The sequence below is a fragment of the Staurois parvus genome, unplaced genomic scaffold, assembly GCF_062004578.1.
Source record: "Staurois parvus isolate SC_StPar_1 unplaced genomic scaffold, SC_StPar_1.0 ptg000058l, whole genome shotgun sequence".
Classification (NCBI taxonomy): domain Eukaryota; kingdom Metazoa; phylum Chordata; class Amphibia; order Anura; family Ranidae; genus Staurois; species Staurois parvus.
In genome coordinates, this window is record NW_028317854.1 from 1,932,479 (window position 1) to 1,948,005 (window position 15,527).

The 15,527-nt window shown below is 43.2% G+C and overlaps 1 protein-coding gene across 1 annotated transcript in view; it reads left to right on the top strand.

Moving 5' to 3' along the window:
• Window positions 1-1,026: 1,026 nt before the first annotated feature.
• The window catches only part of RFFL (ring finger and FYVE like domain containing E3 ubiquitin protein ligase), a 111,887-nt gene continuing 97,386 nt past the window's right edge, over window positions 1,027-15,527 (top strand). Inside the window, exon 1 of the mRNA XM_089668452.1 lies at window positions 1,027-1,144. The gene's annotated coding sequence lies outside the window, so the exon portion shown is untranslated. The remainder of the gene's footprint in view (window positions 1,145-15,527) is intronic.

Consider the following 15,527-nt stretch of genomic DNA (forward strand, 5'->3'; position numbering starts at 1 on the left):
TCAGGCAAGTACTGTTCTTATGGCAACCACCAAACCCAGACACGTCCATCGGATTGCCAGAGAAGCATGATTGGTCACTCCAGAGAACACATCTTCACTGCTCTAGAGTCCAGTGGTGGCATGCCTTACACCACTGCATCCAACGCTTTGCATTGCACTTGGTGATGTAAGGCTTGGATGCAGCTGCTCAACCATGGAAACCCATTCCATGAAGCTCTCTACACACTGTTGTTCTGCCAATCTGAAGGCCACACAAAGTTTGAAGGTATTTAGCTATTGACTCTGCAGACAGTTGGTGACCTCTGTGCACTGTGCGCTTCAGCATGCATTGACCCCGCTCTGTCATTTTACATGGCCTACCACTTCATGGCTGAGTTGCTGTTGTTTCCAGTTGCTTCCACTTTGTTATAATACCACCAGGGGCAGACTGACCATTTGGAAACTCAGGCATTGCCCGGGGTCAGTAGGGGGCCCCATGACATGCCCCTGGTACCTTTTTCATAGGCTTTTTTGAGTTTGGGCAAGGACACAGGGGCCCCATGATCCCCTATTGCCCGGGGGCCCCATGAGTTGTCAGTCCGCCCCTGAATAACACTAACAGTTGACTGTGGAATATTTAGTAGCAAGGAAATGTCACAGATGGATTACTGCAAAGGTGGCAACCTATCACGGTGCCACGCCTGAATTCACTGAGCTCCTGAGAGGGACCCATTCTTTCACAAATGTCTGTAGAAGCAGTCTGCATGCCTAGGTGCTTGATTTTATACACCTGTGACCATGGAGGTGATTGGAACACCTGAATCCAGTGATGTGGAGGGGTGTCCCAATACTTTTGGCCATATAACGTGAGGCAGCCGTTGCCATCATACACAGCAGTCTCTACTCTCTATAGAGCGACCGGGAGGTTTCACGGCTGCAGGGATTCGGAGGAAGTGTGTTTTCAATGTGTCCGTCACGTCTAAAGGCGTGGCTACATGTCCTTCCGCCTGTGGTTGGGTAGAGTGTGGTGAGGGGGCGTGTTTAGGTGGCAGTCCCTGGCTGGGACAGGTCGTGTCTTCCTTGTAGTTGGTGGTCGGATCATGCCGGCGTCGGGGGCTGATCAGGAACTGTGAGAGCCCCGGGGGAGGGAGCGGGATCACTCCAGGTACGGCACTGACACTCGTACATTGTCCTGCACCGCTCTGTTCTCCGAGGAGCACTCGTGTAAGTGGCGGAAGAGAAGTTTGAACAGGAAGAGGCGCCTGTATTCTTGTGTGTACTTTGTGTATGACCGAGTGCTGTGTGTGGTCAGGGCTCAGCCGTGTGTTGTACCTGAGTTCAGTGTCATGGCTGCCACAGCCCAGGGAGATTACCTGCTTTCTAGGTGCTGGGACTGCTTCCCCTCCGTCCTATGCCCACTATACTGCCTTCCATACATCAGCGATTCTTCCTATTGGGAAGTCACTAGTCCCATCATATGACACCCATAGGGAAGTGGAATTTGATCCCTAGTTGGAAGATAACATAAGGTAATGGTCGGATCTGGTCTGTTTCTAGCAGCCAACCTCATCATCTGATCGATCTAAATACAATCTGATGTGTGACCGAATCGTTTTGGTGCTGATTGATCGATCATTTTCTAAATGATTCTGTTTGATGGAATCCACTCAATAAGAAGGTGCGTTATAGCCCTCGCTATATTAATGTACCTCATGGAGCCTAACAGAAAAACTCTGAGACTGCATCATCCAGTCATGCCTTGTTGCTAGGGCGTTGCTAAGAGACTCCTAGCTTTTAAAGTGGAGTTCCACTCACCTGTCAAAAAATAAGTCAGCAGCTACAAAAACTGTAGCTGCTGACTTTTAAAAAACAGCCACTTACCTGTCCCTCAGTCCCATGGTGTGTCCCCCACAGCCCGTTTCAGTGACCGTCCTGGATTCCAGGAGGCCGGCATCTTCAGTGTGGGCACCCGACTGTGACAGCTTCACAGCCGAGTACCCACTGCGCATACGCAAGTAGCGCTGCGCTTCATGAATGGTCCTGTAGTCTTCTGGGACCTGTCACGTGTCCCAAAAGACTACAGGGAGGGAGGACACCTTGCGCTTCCTGTCGGACCAGAAATGGGAGCGGGTACCTGTCAAATTTGGGTACCCGCTTCCCCCCCCCCCCCCCAAAGGTGCCAATCCTTAATGGGGAGTGGGGGAGTAGTCCTTAAAGCGGAACTTCCCCTTTTGGGTGGAGCTCTGCTTTAAGCAGGCCATACATGGGTTGAATTCCGAACAATTTTTCGATCAAAAACATAGTTCGTTCTGTAATCCGATGGTGCCACCATTGATTTCGAAAATTGGTCCTTTTGCACTAATTTTCCAGCATGCCCGATAATTGAAATGGGGAGGAACCACTAAAATCGGCCGCTGCCATTGCCCCACTAACAGAGCGAAAATCGGCCGTTTATTCTTGGGTCCGATTTTCAAATGAAAAATAGTTTGAAAATCGACTCATGTATGGCCAGCCTTACAGTCCACCATCACAGGAGCGAGCTCTTTCTCTGATTCAGTTTCCCTCACATGTGCTTTATCACTTCTGGTGCCGTAGCTCTGAGCTCAGTGTTTGAGAGCTCACTCCTGTGAAGGTGGGAGACAGCTAGGATTCTCTTAGCAACATCGTAGCAACACAACAGGATGATGTCATCTCTGGGAGTCAGGCTTCAGAAGCCACATAAATGACCTACACCTATAGCAAGGGTAGTATTCAACTTTGATCAAGGCTGGACAGTTTATTATCTATAGGTGCCCCTTACCTGCAAAGGCAGTTTTTGGGTAAAGGTGAACTGTGCCTTTAACCACCTCACAACCGTGCCATAGTCAAAAGACCGCTACAGCACAGTTATCTCATTCTGGGAGGCCTCACAGATCCCAGCCCTCAGGGGACGCTCTGTGATCACTGTGTCCTTTGGATCACATATCAAGGTAAAGGGCCAATCACAGCAGCTCTTTACCATGTGATCAACTGTGTCCAATCACAGCTGATCACATGTAAAACTTGCAGGTTGTCAGCTTTTCCTTTCCTCAGTGCTGTCACCGTGTGAGGAAAGGGGAGTCGATAACCGGCAACTCCTACAGCACACATTAAGGCTAGGTTCACATATGTGTGGGTGGTGCCGCTGCGGATCTGCACAAAAATCTGTGCAGCCGCACCACCCACACTGTGGACCCGCGGTCAGATGCCATTCTAATAGCACACCGCCCGCACTGGAAGACACAACCATACTGGGAACCGAGGCTCCCGTGTGGGCTGCGTTTTCAGAAGGAGTGCAGGGACTTCTACCCTGCGTATCATGGGGCATGGGAATCCATTCAAATGAATGGGCTCTTGTGCCTGTGCAAAACACGGCAGCATATATGTGAACCAGGGCTTACACAGATTATCAGTGCAGCCCCATCGGTGCAGCATATTCATTAGTGAAAAAGAAAAATTACTGATTTGCAAAATATTATTACAGAAAGTAAGAAAAATGTGCTGTATCTGTCTTAGAAAATGATAAAAATGTAATTGGGTATGGTGTTGCATGATCGCACAATTGTCATTCAAAGTGCGACCATGCTGAAAGCTGAAAATTGGCCTTTGCAGGAAGGGGGTGAAGATGCCTGGCACTGAAGTGATTAAAGCAGAGTAAACCTAAGTCTTAGTCCTCATGCACACTGGACATATTTACAGCGGCTGTTTTTGGCTTTTGGCATTTTTTTTTTTTTTTTTTTTTTTTTACAGCCAATAAACCCCCCAGCATGTTATCCTATGTATCCATGCACACATAGACTGTAATCAGTGTTTTTTGGCTGGAAAACCCGCCTAGGACTAGTGGGTTTCTAGAGGAGTTTTTTTAGCTGTAAAAACACTCTAATGCGGCAAACCAGTGTTTTTGGACTTTTTTTGAGCAAAAAAAAGCGGTAAAACCGCTGAAAAACTCACGTTTTAATGTGACTTTACACCGCTAACCTTACCAGAGTTATTAAAATTCCCAGTGAACATGGAGCCTTAGAAAACTGCAAGCAGGCAGCTGTTTAGTGCAGAAGAGATGTGCTGTGTCCCTTCTGCAATAATACACACATACTTTCTATTGCATGTACACTGAGCTGCACATATACAGCTCAGTGTGCACTTCTGACGCACTCCGGATGTGCTGGAATGACTGACTCCAGTGTGAGTGCACGGGATGATGTCATCACCAGCCAAGCAAGGATCTCAAAACCTAGCACCCGAGAAAAAATTACAGCAGCCAGCGAGGGATGTAATCGCCGCATTGCTGGAAGGTAGAGGTGAGCATATTGGGGAGTGTAGTTCTGCTTTAAGGGCCAGTTCACACTACATGCTTTTCAGTGTGCTTTTTTTTCTGCATCCAAAACACACAGAAAGTAGGTTATATGGTTATCAATGTCATAGTTCACATCAGTGTTTGCAGTTCTAGATGCAGAAAAAGTGGAACATGCTGCATTTGTTTCTGCGCAGAATTGTACTAGAATGCGGTAAAACACACTGGAAAGCACATATCCCTATTTAAATTGAAGAAAAAGAGAGGGGGAAAGAAACGCAGTGGAATGCATAAAAAACCGCACTGGAACGCATCACAAACGCCCGTGTGGAAACCCATCCAGAATGCATCTGGACTGCATTTCTATAGTGTGAACCAGCCTAAGGCTACAATTATCTTCCAATTTTCTGCACAATTTCCTTTAGATTTACCTTCAACTGTGTAGTGCAAGGGCCTGCCTAATTGGATACAACTGAAAGTGTTGTTTAGGTTTGTCCTCCTATTATATGGTTTTTGGTAAATCTAAACCAAAAATCTCCAGATAATTGTATAATGTATGGCCAGCCTAAGTCTCTGCATAGCAGTGCATTGTAATGTAGTGCAGTGATGTGCGGTGTGATGTTGACACGTGCATCATTTTATGTGGATTCACAAAGCTGCAGCATGTGTGGTAATGCACATAGGTGTGAATGAGCCCCATCTAGTCTTGATTTTATTTTTAACAAACTTCAGTGCAGGTGTGAACCAGTCCCATAGCAAAGAATGGGATTTCTACTGTTAAAGCCTTTTCATGCAGAAAATTGCATATGATTTGTTGCATGAAAATGGACAAGTGTGACTAGGCCCTTTACTGCAGCACACACCAGCACAGCACATTGGTGTGAACTAGACCTATTGATGGTGAGGCTGTTTGCCTTGTCTTTCTATTGTGTATGCATTGGGCACTCTTGCACTTAGACAGTGGTGTGAACCCAGCCTGATGCTGCACAGGTCACTGCAGTGGTGCATAAAATTGAATGAAATGTCATTTTGTGACATTTCAGTACGGATGAGAAAAAAAAGCAAAGCAGTGTGATACGTTGTAACAGTCCAATGTGTAACCGCTTTTGAACAATATACAGATCATAGTGCACACCAGCTAATGTGAACAAGCCCTTAGTTTGCTAAAGCACTGTGTATAATACACAATTTTCCTTTTTTCTTTTTCTTTTTTTTACCTCTTATGGGCCAGTGACGTCGCTGGACTTTCCGTGGTTGTACCGGGAGTGATGCCTGTAGTTGCAGGCATCGCCCTATTACTGTTTTTAGAGTCGGCAGTTGTCTCTCTTGTACAAGCAATCGAAGTGGCTACTAGCTGCTCGATTGCTTGTACAAGCAGCAGTAGGGAACATCTAGGCCCCCCCGCTGCTCTCTCTATGGATCTCCCATCCCACCCCACCAGAATCAGCTTTGTTGGGCTCTCCTTTATTGTAAACCAGAAGCGATGATCTAACATCACTTCCGGTTTACTCGAAAACTTTCAGCGCCATTTTTAAAAATCTGAAAGCATTCAAAAACATTGATCTTTGGGTTTTTAATGCTTTTAGGTGCAGAAGAGGGATTTGGAGTCTCATAGACCCCAGATCCCTGCATAAAAATAACTGTCATGTTTGTATTTCTGTCACAGGGCACATTTACATCAAAGATGAAAAAAATAAGTAAAGTGACAGTGTAAAAAAAAAAAAAAAAATTAAAGTGTCCCTGTGCTCGCGTGCAAACGCGATCTTCCCACATGTGAGGTTTTGCTGCGGACATCAGATCATGGGCAGTAATTCTAGCACTAGCCATCCTCTGTAAATCTAAAGTGGTAATCTGTAAAGGTTGTTAAAGCGTTGCCTATGAATAGTAAAATTTATGCCGTTGCACAGGCGTGCGCAATTTTACAGTAACACATGTTTGGTATCTATTTATTTGGTGTAGCATCATCTTTTTTATTTTATAAAAAATCTGTTATGTATTGTGGGTTTTTTTGCAATAAAATTTAAAAACGTGTATTTTGTTTTTCCCAAAAAATGCACAATATCATATGACATAAAAATTTTCTAGCAAAAAATACTGATTTTAAAATGTAAACAAAGTGCCAGAAATGTTTTCATTCTTTGTATTTTAGTTCTGTTAGTCTCCTGCAGCTATTACTTCTGTACATGTATGTATTTCAACAGCTGTCATTTCTTTTGGTGGGTTTCCTTGAGTTCCCGTTTGTAGCTGTGTGTGTTTTTTTTTTTTTTATATACAGCAGTGCAAATACAAGAGGTTTCTCAGTAATTGGGGCCCTCTTCTTCTATGCGTTGTGCAAAAAAACTTTTTTTTTTTTCCCTCCTAGACCTCAATTGGAGGTCTAGGAGGGAATAGACCTGTAATGGGCCAATCATTTACGGGGGGCATTCTCGTGAGTATACAAGGGGTGTGTATATGTGCAGCTGCAGGGCAAGGAATGTCTCGGTCGCAGATGATTGGCCCATTACAGATGACCACTTCCTGACAGGCTCGGCCATGTAGACTGGGGAGCGCACCCAAGCATGCCAGAAGCTCATCTCTAGTGACAATGCAGGAGTACAATTGGGGGACACCCTATAACTGAAATAAACAAAGACCTGCATGGCAGGATCATAAATTAAATGAAAGCTGCAGAATTAGGCCTCTTTCACATTGGCAGCATGCCAAGTTGACCGGCAGCATCACCTGGCAAACTCGACCGTTCAGGTTAATGAAGAATATACTGCAACCATGAGCAAAATGCTTGGTTTGTGGTTGTGTTGGATTTGTAGAGTATTTGTCCCATATTTTACTGCTCCTTGACACCCCCTCCTAAAAAAGAAAAAGGAAAAAAAAAGGCATTCCATTCAGTACGTAGCCGGATTGTCTTTTGAACGCCTAACTGCAGCTCCACTGCAAACTGCTTTTTTTGAGAATTGGCTAGTGCTGAAAACTGCGGGAGCCCATTCGGTAGACCGAGTGCTGTTCCTCCTATACCAGGAAATGACTAAACAAGGATCTTCGTGGCAGGAGTTGCAGATTTAAAAATGTTGAAAATGAATTTTAATTTCTTTTCTACTATATGTTTTGAAAACCCTAAATAAACGCCTTTAGAAAAAAAAAAAAGATTTATTGTAATTTGACATTAGTGTTTTAAAGTGTTACTAAACCCACAACAGTAAATCAGTCTGTATATGCAGTAAAGCATGCTTGTTATACTCACTGTGGAACCTAAGGGGTTAATCCTCTACACTTTGTAAAAAGGCTGTTTGATCCGGTCTTCTCTGATCCTCCCCTTCTACTGTCCCCAATCCATGTGCCATAGTACAGAGCAGCAGTGGCAAGTCTGCACATGCTCTGTTTGGTGTGCACTGCTAGAGTTTTTTTTTTTTTTTTTTCTTCTTTCTTTCTTTTTGGGAGAGTGCATATGATCAGCACAGGGCCAATCAGTGTTGTCCGATTAGAGGGTCAGGGGTTTTGCAGCCTCATAGGACAGTCAGAGGAGAAGAAAACTCTTCCCACAAGATCAACCAGTGCTCGGCCGGACACTGATAGAAGTCACAAGACTGCTGTACACTGCTGATGAGAAAAAGTATTTAGCAGTTTATGTTTACTAAATAATTGCATGTTGTGTGTACTGTGGGAGACCAGATCTAGTGAATGCAGGGTCCTGGGTTTATTAACACTTTGAAATGTTACTAAACCTACAACAGTAAAATCAGTCTGTATATGCAGTAAATCATGCTTCTTATACTAACTGTGGAACTTAAGGGGTTAATCCTCTGCATTGTGTAAAAAGGATTTTTAATTCTGTCTCTGATCCTCCCCAACTTCCACAGTCCCCCACTCATCTCCTTATAGAACAGAGCCTTGGAGGGCAAGCTGCACATGCTCAGTTTGGTGTGTATTGCTTGAGAGTTGTGTGTGTTGTTTTTTTTTTTTTCTCATGTGATCAACACAGGACCAATCAGCACTGTCTAGACAGAGGGTCATGGGTCCTGCAGTCTCATAGGACAGTGGGAGGAGAATGGAAAAAATCGCCTACAAGCTTTTACCAGTGCTGAGCTGGACACTGATAGAAGTCACAAGTCTGCTATATACTGCTGATGAGAAAAGATATTTAGCAGTTTATTTTTACTAAATTAATTGCATTTCCATGTTGTGTGTACTGTGGGAGACCAGATATAGTGAATTCAGGGGCCTGGGTTTAGTAACACTTTAAGGGATGTAGTGATAGGGTTTAAATATGCTTTTATTTTGTGTAGTCAGTGGTAGACGGTTGAGAAGCTGAGTATTTTCTGCCTACTAGTAGAAGTCAGACTGCAGCATATCATAGGGGATACTAATTTTAGCTATGATATGTGATATGTCTCCTTTTTACGGCTGGTTGTAGCCTTGTAAAGCCCACACTACTGCATTACAACTGTGTGCACAGGCAGTTGCAGCACAACCCCATTCACTTCAGTGGACAGCCCTCGAGCCCCGGCAGAGCCTGTCGGCACACCTACACACGGGTCATTTTTCTACGCATGCATAAAGACAGGTAAGGCTTTGGATTTCCAGGGTAGCAATCTTTGTGCAGATGTGCTGCAGGGCTTTCTATGGAACTGAGCTTTGTGACACATCTGCGCATGCACAGAGGGTAGGGAGAAATGTTCACCTAGGCGAGAATTGTGAAAGTGCAAATATGTCTCTTTAAAGAAAAAAAACGTAAGCGAAAAAGGGAGGCAGAAGAACACAGGGTGAAGGTCCACTTTAATGAGGAAGGCCTTCTCTTTGTCTCAGTGATGATATTCACTTGTTGATGTTTACTATGTAAATTACTCAGTCATAGCTGTTGTGTTTTATTGTCCAGTCAGAACAATAAAGAAGAGTAGACTACACAAATTCATGTTGTAATGTCAGTATAGAGAACGATCTCAGTGATTCGCAAGTCCTGATAGGCATTCTTGGGCCTGTCATGGGGACATAAAATAACACTTGTGTTTAACCCCTTCACGCCGGCGTCTGGGCCTAGATGCCGAGCGGCCGCACATTTGCGTTCATGTAACAAAAAACATATGTGCTGAGAGTGCTCCCAGCACACGTGCGGTACTCACGGAAAGGTCCTGGTCCGCTCTTTCGATCGGGACCTTTACCGATCATGTGACCGCCATGACGATGCGTCATGGCGGTCACATGATCCCTAAACCACGCCCCACCACCCCGCCTCCCGGCGGCTGAAACTCTAAAAGGGCCGGGAGGCGCCAGCAGGAAGGGGTTAAACATTTCCCTTTTGAAGGTTAGACTCTTAAGCTCACCACACACATTACAATCTGATTGTACAACCTCCTTTAGATCTGACAACAAGTGTGTAATGCAAGGGCCTGCCTGATTGGGTACTGATTGATTTAGGTGGCCATATATAAAATCGATTTATGGTCAGGTTGTAATGTTTATGGTGACCACTAGGCCACATGCACACAGGATGTTTTGCAAACTTTCTTAAAGGCTTTCCTCCTGGTAGCAGGGGAGTTTAGAGGCAAGTAAAGGAAAAAAAAACACCTGATGCTCCTGGGAGCAGCTACAAAAATGTCCAGTGTGCATGAAGCCTAATGCCCGGCCATAGACTGGTCGAAAATCGGCCAAAAAAAAAAAAAATCGCCCGATTTTCGCACTGTTAGTGGGTTAATTGGTCGGCCGTTTATCAGGTTTTTTGCACAATTTTTTTTTTTATCGGTAATGTTGGAAAATTCTCGCCCAATTTGGACGATCAGCCGATTTTCCTGGCAATGATGGGCAAATCGGCCGATCGTTTTACCTATAAAAAAATCCACGCATGAGCCGTGACCTGCAAGGGACAGAAGTTATGGGGGTGAATTTTATGATTTTGTCGGCCAATTTTTTTTTTTTTTTTTGAAATGGCTGGTGGTAACGTCGGCCAAACGAACGACCGATTTTTCGGTTTTTTTTGCCTGCATTAGTCCAATGTGTTATTTTGACTTCCAGAACTAGATTCTCTCTTTGCCAATTATGCATGCCTAATCGGCAAGGCAAAAGGCAAGTCCTAAAATGAATAAATATGTAACAACCAATCAAAATTGAACTTGTATCTGATTTAAATAACTTTAAATAAATCTGATTGGGTGCTCGGGGTTATTACACTTTAAACATCTTTAAAGCAGAACTAAATGAAATAAATTAAAAAAAAAAAATTGCAAACAGGCAGGCCTTTTATTGCAGAAGAGATATGCAATGTCTCCTCTGCAATAATGTACACTTTAGTTGCCTATTCACATTTGCAGCTTTTACATTCTGGCACACCGCTAGTGTGTTGGATGGCTGCATTGCTCTGCATGTGTGAGAGTGAACTCATCCCACGCCGGCCAATCAAAACCACCGAACACCAGCACCTGGAAGAATCCAGCAAGAAGATGCCGGCGAGGGACCTCATGGGTATTGGACCATAGGTGAGTTTTGTGCCTTTCTGCTTTAATTGTTCTCAGCATTGTTGAATACAGCTGTAGACTTTCATTGGATAATTAAAATGAATGCTCAGAAAACTGCAATTCTCTAACCCCTGGTTCACATATATGCGGCCTTGTGGGCCGCATTTTGCACAGGCATGAGAGCCCATTCATTTGAACTGACTCCTGTGCCCCGTGACACGCAGGGAAGAAGTCCCTGTGCTTCTGAAAACGCAGCTCGCACGGGAACCTTGTTTTTAGTTTTGGATAGAGTGGAAAGAGGTTGGAACACCTGTCAGTTTTTATTACTGTCTGTGCCCCATTCCCCCTCTCTATTTGTCCTGTTTACTGTTATAATGGAAAGTGAAAGTAAATAGAAATCTCAAATTTTGGGTTGTCACCAGAAGAGGAATAGAGGGGAAATCTTCCAATGTGGAAACTAGTTCTGGTGACGGTGAACAAAAACAAACAAGGGCTCACTCCCATCGTGCATTAACGTGGTACACCACGTATTTATTGATAATTTATAGATATATACTCACAAACCAAAAGGGATAAAAACAGAACAGGTGATCCATAAGGACAGTAGAAGTAGATGAAAGAAAGAGCGCACAAACCTTGCGCATTACCTCAATAAATAGTGACTAATTTTATTATTAAGGAAATATACTCACAAAGTGATGGTATAACAGGCATAAGTAACCATGATCCACACAGGGTTACAGGTAAATCCAAAAGGGGGGGAGGATGAAGGCTAACGTGTTTCGAAGGGTGCTCCCTTCTTCATCAGAGCTGATCAAAAAAACAAATACATATATATATATACAACTACAAATTCCCCTCAAACTATTTACATGAATCATGATGGTATAACAGGTGGTGATACTGTAGCTGAGCATAGCAATACCCATGAAAATACTCATGGCAATACGTATAGTAATAATAACAATAATGTCAAAAATTCCATACAGAAAAGGTATATATAGAGAACATGTACAAAAAAAAAAAAAATGGTGTTTGAATCCATTGGACTGTCCTTATGGATCACCTGTTCTGTTTTTATCCCTTTTGGTTTGTGAGTATATATCTATAATTTATCAATAAATTTGTGGTGTACCACGTTAATGCACGATGGGAGTGTGCCCTTGTTTGTTTTCGTTCACCATTACCTAGATTTCCCGATCTCTGAAGGGCTGCACCTCAACGTTTGGCATTCAGAATTTCCTTTAGTCTGCATGAAGATTTGAGCGCTGGTTTCATTTTGTTCTTTTAATTCTGGTGACGCCCTAGGATTCCCTCACTTTGGAAGGATTTCCTCTCACTTCCTGTTTTGGCTATGGGACAGAAAGTGAAGGTAAATGTTCCCAATGGGACACAGATGGGGAAAAAAAGAGACAGGTTATAACCTTCCTTTACTGTATCCAAAGTGGAGAAAAAAGCTACACTTTAACATGAGCATTTTAACAGTTTTTTTTTCTTTTTAGCTGTTCCCCTTGAATTCAGCTTTAAAGAATACCTGGGAAGAAAAAAACATTGCTCAACACTAGTTCAGCATTGGACCAACCAATATTCGAACCATCTATGGGCAGGCTGATTGTACCCAATTTGATTGTTGTACGACTTGGGTACAACCAGCATGCCAGATTTTTATATGCGATTATTGCCAGCGGCTATAACCATCAGCAGTAATTACTGTGTTCTGACAGGGGTGGTTCCCTGCTCTGTGGGAGGTATTTGAGCAATTCAAACTATCCCAGTGTATCTATGCCTTTTGTAAACGCTATAAGCTTTCACGTAAACCAATTATTTACACGTATTGGGATTTTTCTTAGCAAAGACATGTAGCAGAATACATTTTGGCCTAAATTTATGATGAAATTTCAATACCCTTTTTAACTTTTTCACTGAACATGTTTAATAGCAAAAAGTCAAAAATATTGTGTTTTTTTTTTTTTTTTCTCAAAATTGACGGTCTCTTTTTTTTGTACGCAAATGTGCGGCCGCTCGCCTTCAAGGCCCAGGCGCCGGGAGGCCGCACATTTGCGTGCGGCCAGCGCCAAGAGGTTAAAATGCATAGTATACATTCCTGCATGTGTCTGTATGCTGAGATGGCTGAACCCCTGTGAACATGCGGGAGTTGCATCATCCTGTGCTGGCCAATTAGGCCACTGGATGTTTTGATAACGCTGGTAACGATAGCTGTGTAAAGTCATGTTAAAAACGTGAGTTTTTTTAGCTTTTTTTTAGTGTTTAGCAGTGTTTTGTCGCGTTTAGTGGCGTTTTATTGCGTTTGCGTTTTTTTGACCAAAAATACATTTAAAAAAAAAAGTCTAAAAACGCTGGTTTATGGCGTTTTGCAGCGTTAGAGCATTTTTAGTGCTCCTCTAGAAACTCACTAGTCCTGGTTTTTTTTTCAGCCAAAAAACGTCCCAGCCAAAAAACGCTGATTACAGTCTATGTGTGCATGGACACATAGGATAACATGCTAGGGAGTTTACTGGCTGTAGAAAAAATATCAAAAGCCAAAAACAGCAGCTGTAAAAACGTCAAGTGTACATGAGGATTTAAGATGATTGAAGACCAGCACCTGAAAGAACCTAGTGATCTGGTGCTGGTGAAGGACCTTGTGGCCTTCAGACAATTGGATCTTGGGTAAATAATGTGGGCTTTTAGTTCCACTTTAACCTCCCTGGTGGTATTCCTGAGTGTAGCTCAGGGTAAAGTTTCTGTACCAAAAGTGGTATCCCCGAGCTACACTCGGGCTTACCATGCGGCGCTGCTCAGGAATTCCCTGCCGCGCTTACCTTGTCCTTCGCTCCCGCAATGTGTCCCCAGCCATCTCCTCCGGCCGATGCCGGCATCCGGCTTCCGTGTTCCAGTCCCTGCGAGCGTCGGGACATACGGGGGCCGGAACCGGCGGCAAATGTAAAAATTTTAGAAACTGTCATTTTCTAATAAACGAATATGACATAGTAAAACATTACTGTGTCAAACCATTTCACATTTTGTCCCGAGTGCTTTGTCCTGTGCCCTGCCTGCCTTTTTACAGTTCTTTCTGCCTGGAAACTAAGAAATGTCCATGGCGTCCAAAAAGCGTCCCTTAATGTCAAAAGAGGTTTAGACCAGCTAGAGAACAGTGATAGTAAATCAGAACTACTTGCAGAATTGAGTGATAATGATTCGTGGGGAAATTCGTCATCAGACACTGAAAACGATTTTGCGACTTTGCTCAGTGATGTGCGAACTTGGCGCTATATTTCAAATTTCAGTGTTTTTGGTTTTATTATATTATTGAATTACATTTATTATTATTATTATTATTATTATTATTATTATTATATTATAATTTTTAATGATTATTTATTAAGTTATAATTTATGATTTCGTGTTTCAAGTTTTATCCTACCCGGGATGTTTAATAGACTCTTGTTCGGACAGATTTCAGTGAGTTATTCCTAAAAATCACAGGCCTACAATAAAAAAAATACATATTTCCATGCAAAAAATGTACTGCTTTCTGCACAGAAATATTGACATAATCAGACCGCTAGGGAGGTTAAACTGTGACTGCGACACTTCAGCCCTGAGCCTTCTCTTCTGTTCACTTACTGCATGGGGGGAGGCTACGGTGTGGCAGGGGAATGGTGGTCTCTGGGAGCCATTGCAGCACTAGATTAGCCATTATCCTGCATCAGTACCAGCAGGGACCTGGATGGGGGATTTAGGGGAGTATAGCTGGATCTACAAGTTAAGGGGGAAAAGACAGGATGAGTTAGGGGTCTCCAAACTATTGCCCTCCAGCTGTTGAAGTACTACAAGTCTCATCATGCCTCTGGGAGTCTTGCCTGTGGCTATCAGAGTCTTGCAGTTCCTCAACACTTGGAGGGCCATAGTTTGGAGACCCCTGTATAGAGGAATGAAAGCAAAGGGTGGGTAAATGGGCTTTATTTCCCCTATTCCTCCTCCCTTATTTTCAGTGTCAATTAACCACAATAATGTTATAATTGTATTTTAACATAAATTGTATGTTAGAAGCCAACCTTTGCTGTTGTAAGGTGTTTGCTTTATTTACTCTTTTTCATAGTGCATTTACTAAGCCGATCTAAGCTAGAAGTTGTTATTAGCTTTGTTACACATTGCTTACAGACTAGTTTTTCTTGTTTTCTGAACTGCCCAGACCTTGCTTTGCCCACGTAGCACGTTTACTTTAACCACTTCAAAACCAGGCCAATTCTGATCTTTCCTCTCATACTTGTTAAAATTTGCTTTCTTTTTTTTTTTATCTCTCGCTAGAAAATTACTTTGAACCCCCAAATGGTATATCGATTCGATCATAACATGTTACATCCTGAATTTAGGTGTAACGTGTTATGAAAGGTGAACTTATCCTTTAAAGGTCATTGATTCGAATCCCAGCCACGGCACCACCTGCCTGGAGTTTGCATGTTCTCCCTGTGCCTGCGTGGGTTTCTTCTGGGTACTCCGGTTTCCTCCCACACTCCAAAGACATGCTGGTAGGTTATTTGGATCCTGTCTAAATTGGCCCTTGTATATGAATGTGAGTTAGGGGCCTTAGATTGTGCGCCCCTCGAGGGTTAGGGACTGATGTGAATGTATAATATATATGTAAAGAGCTGCGTAAATTGACAGCACTATATAAGTACCTGAAATAATAATAAATAAAGCCCACCTTTCTTCCCATTGCATGGTCGGCAAGAGGCTAATGTGACTGCAGCAACATTGAAAAAAAAAAGGTCTGGCACAAACATGTCAAACTT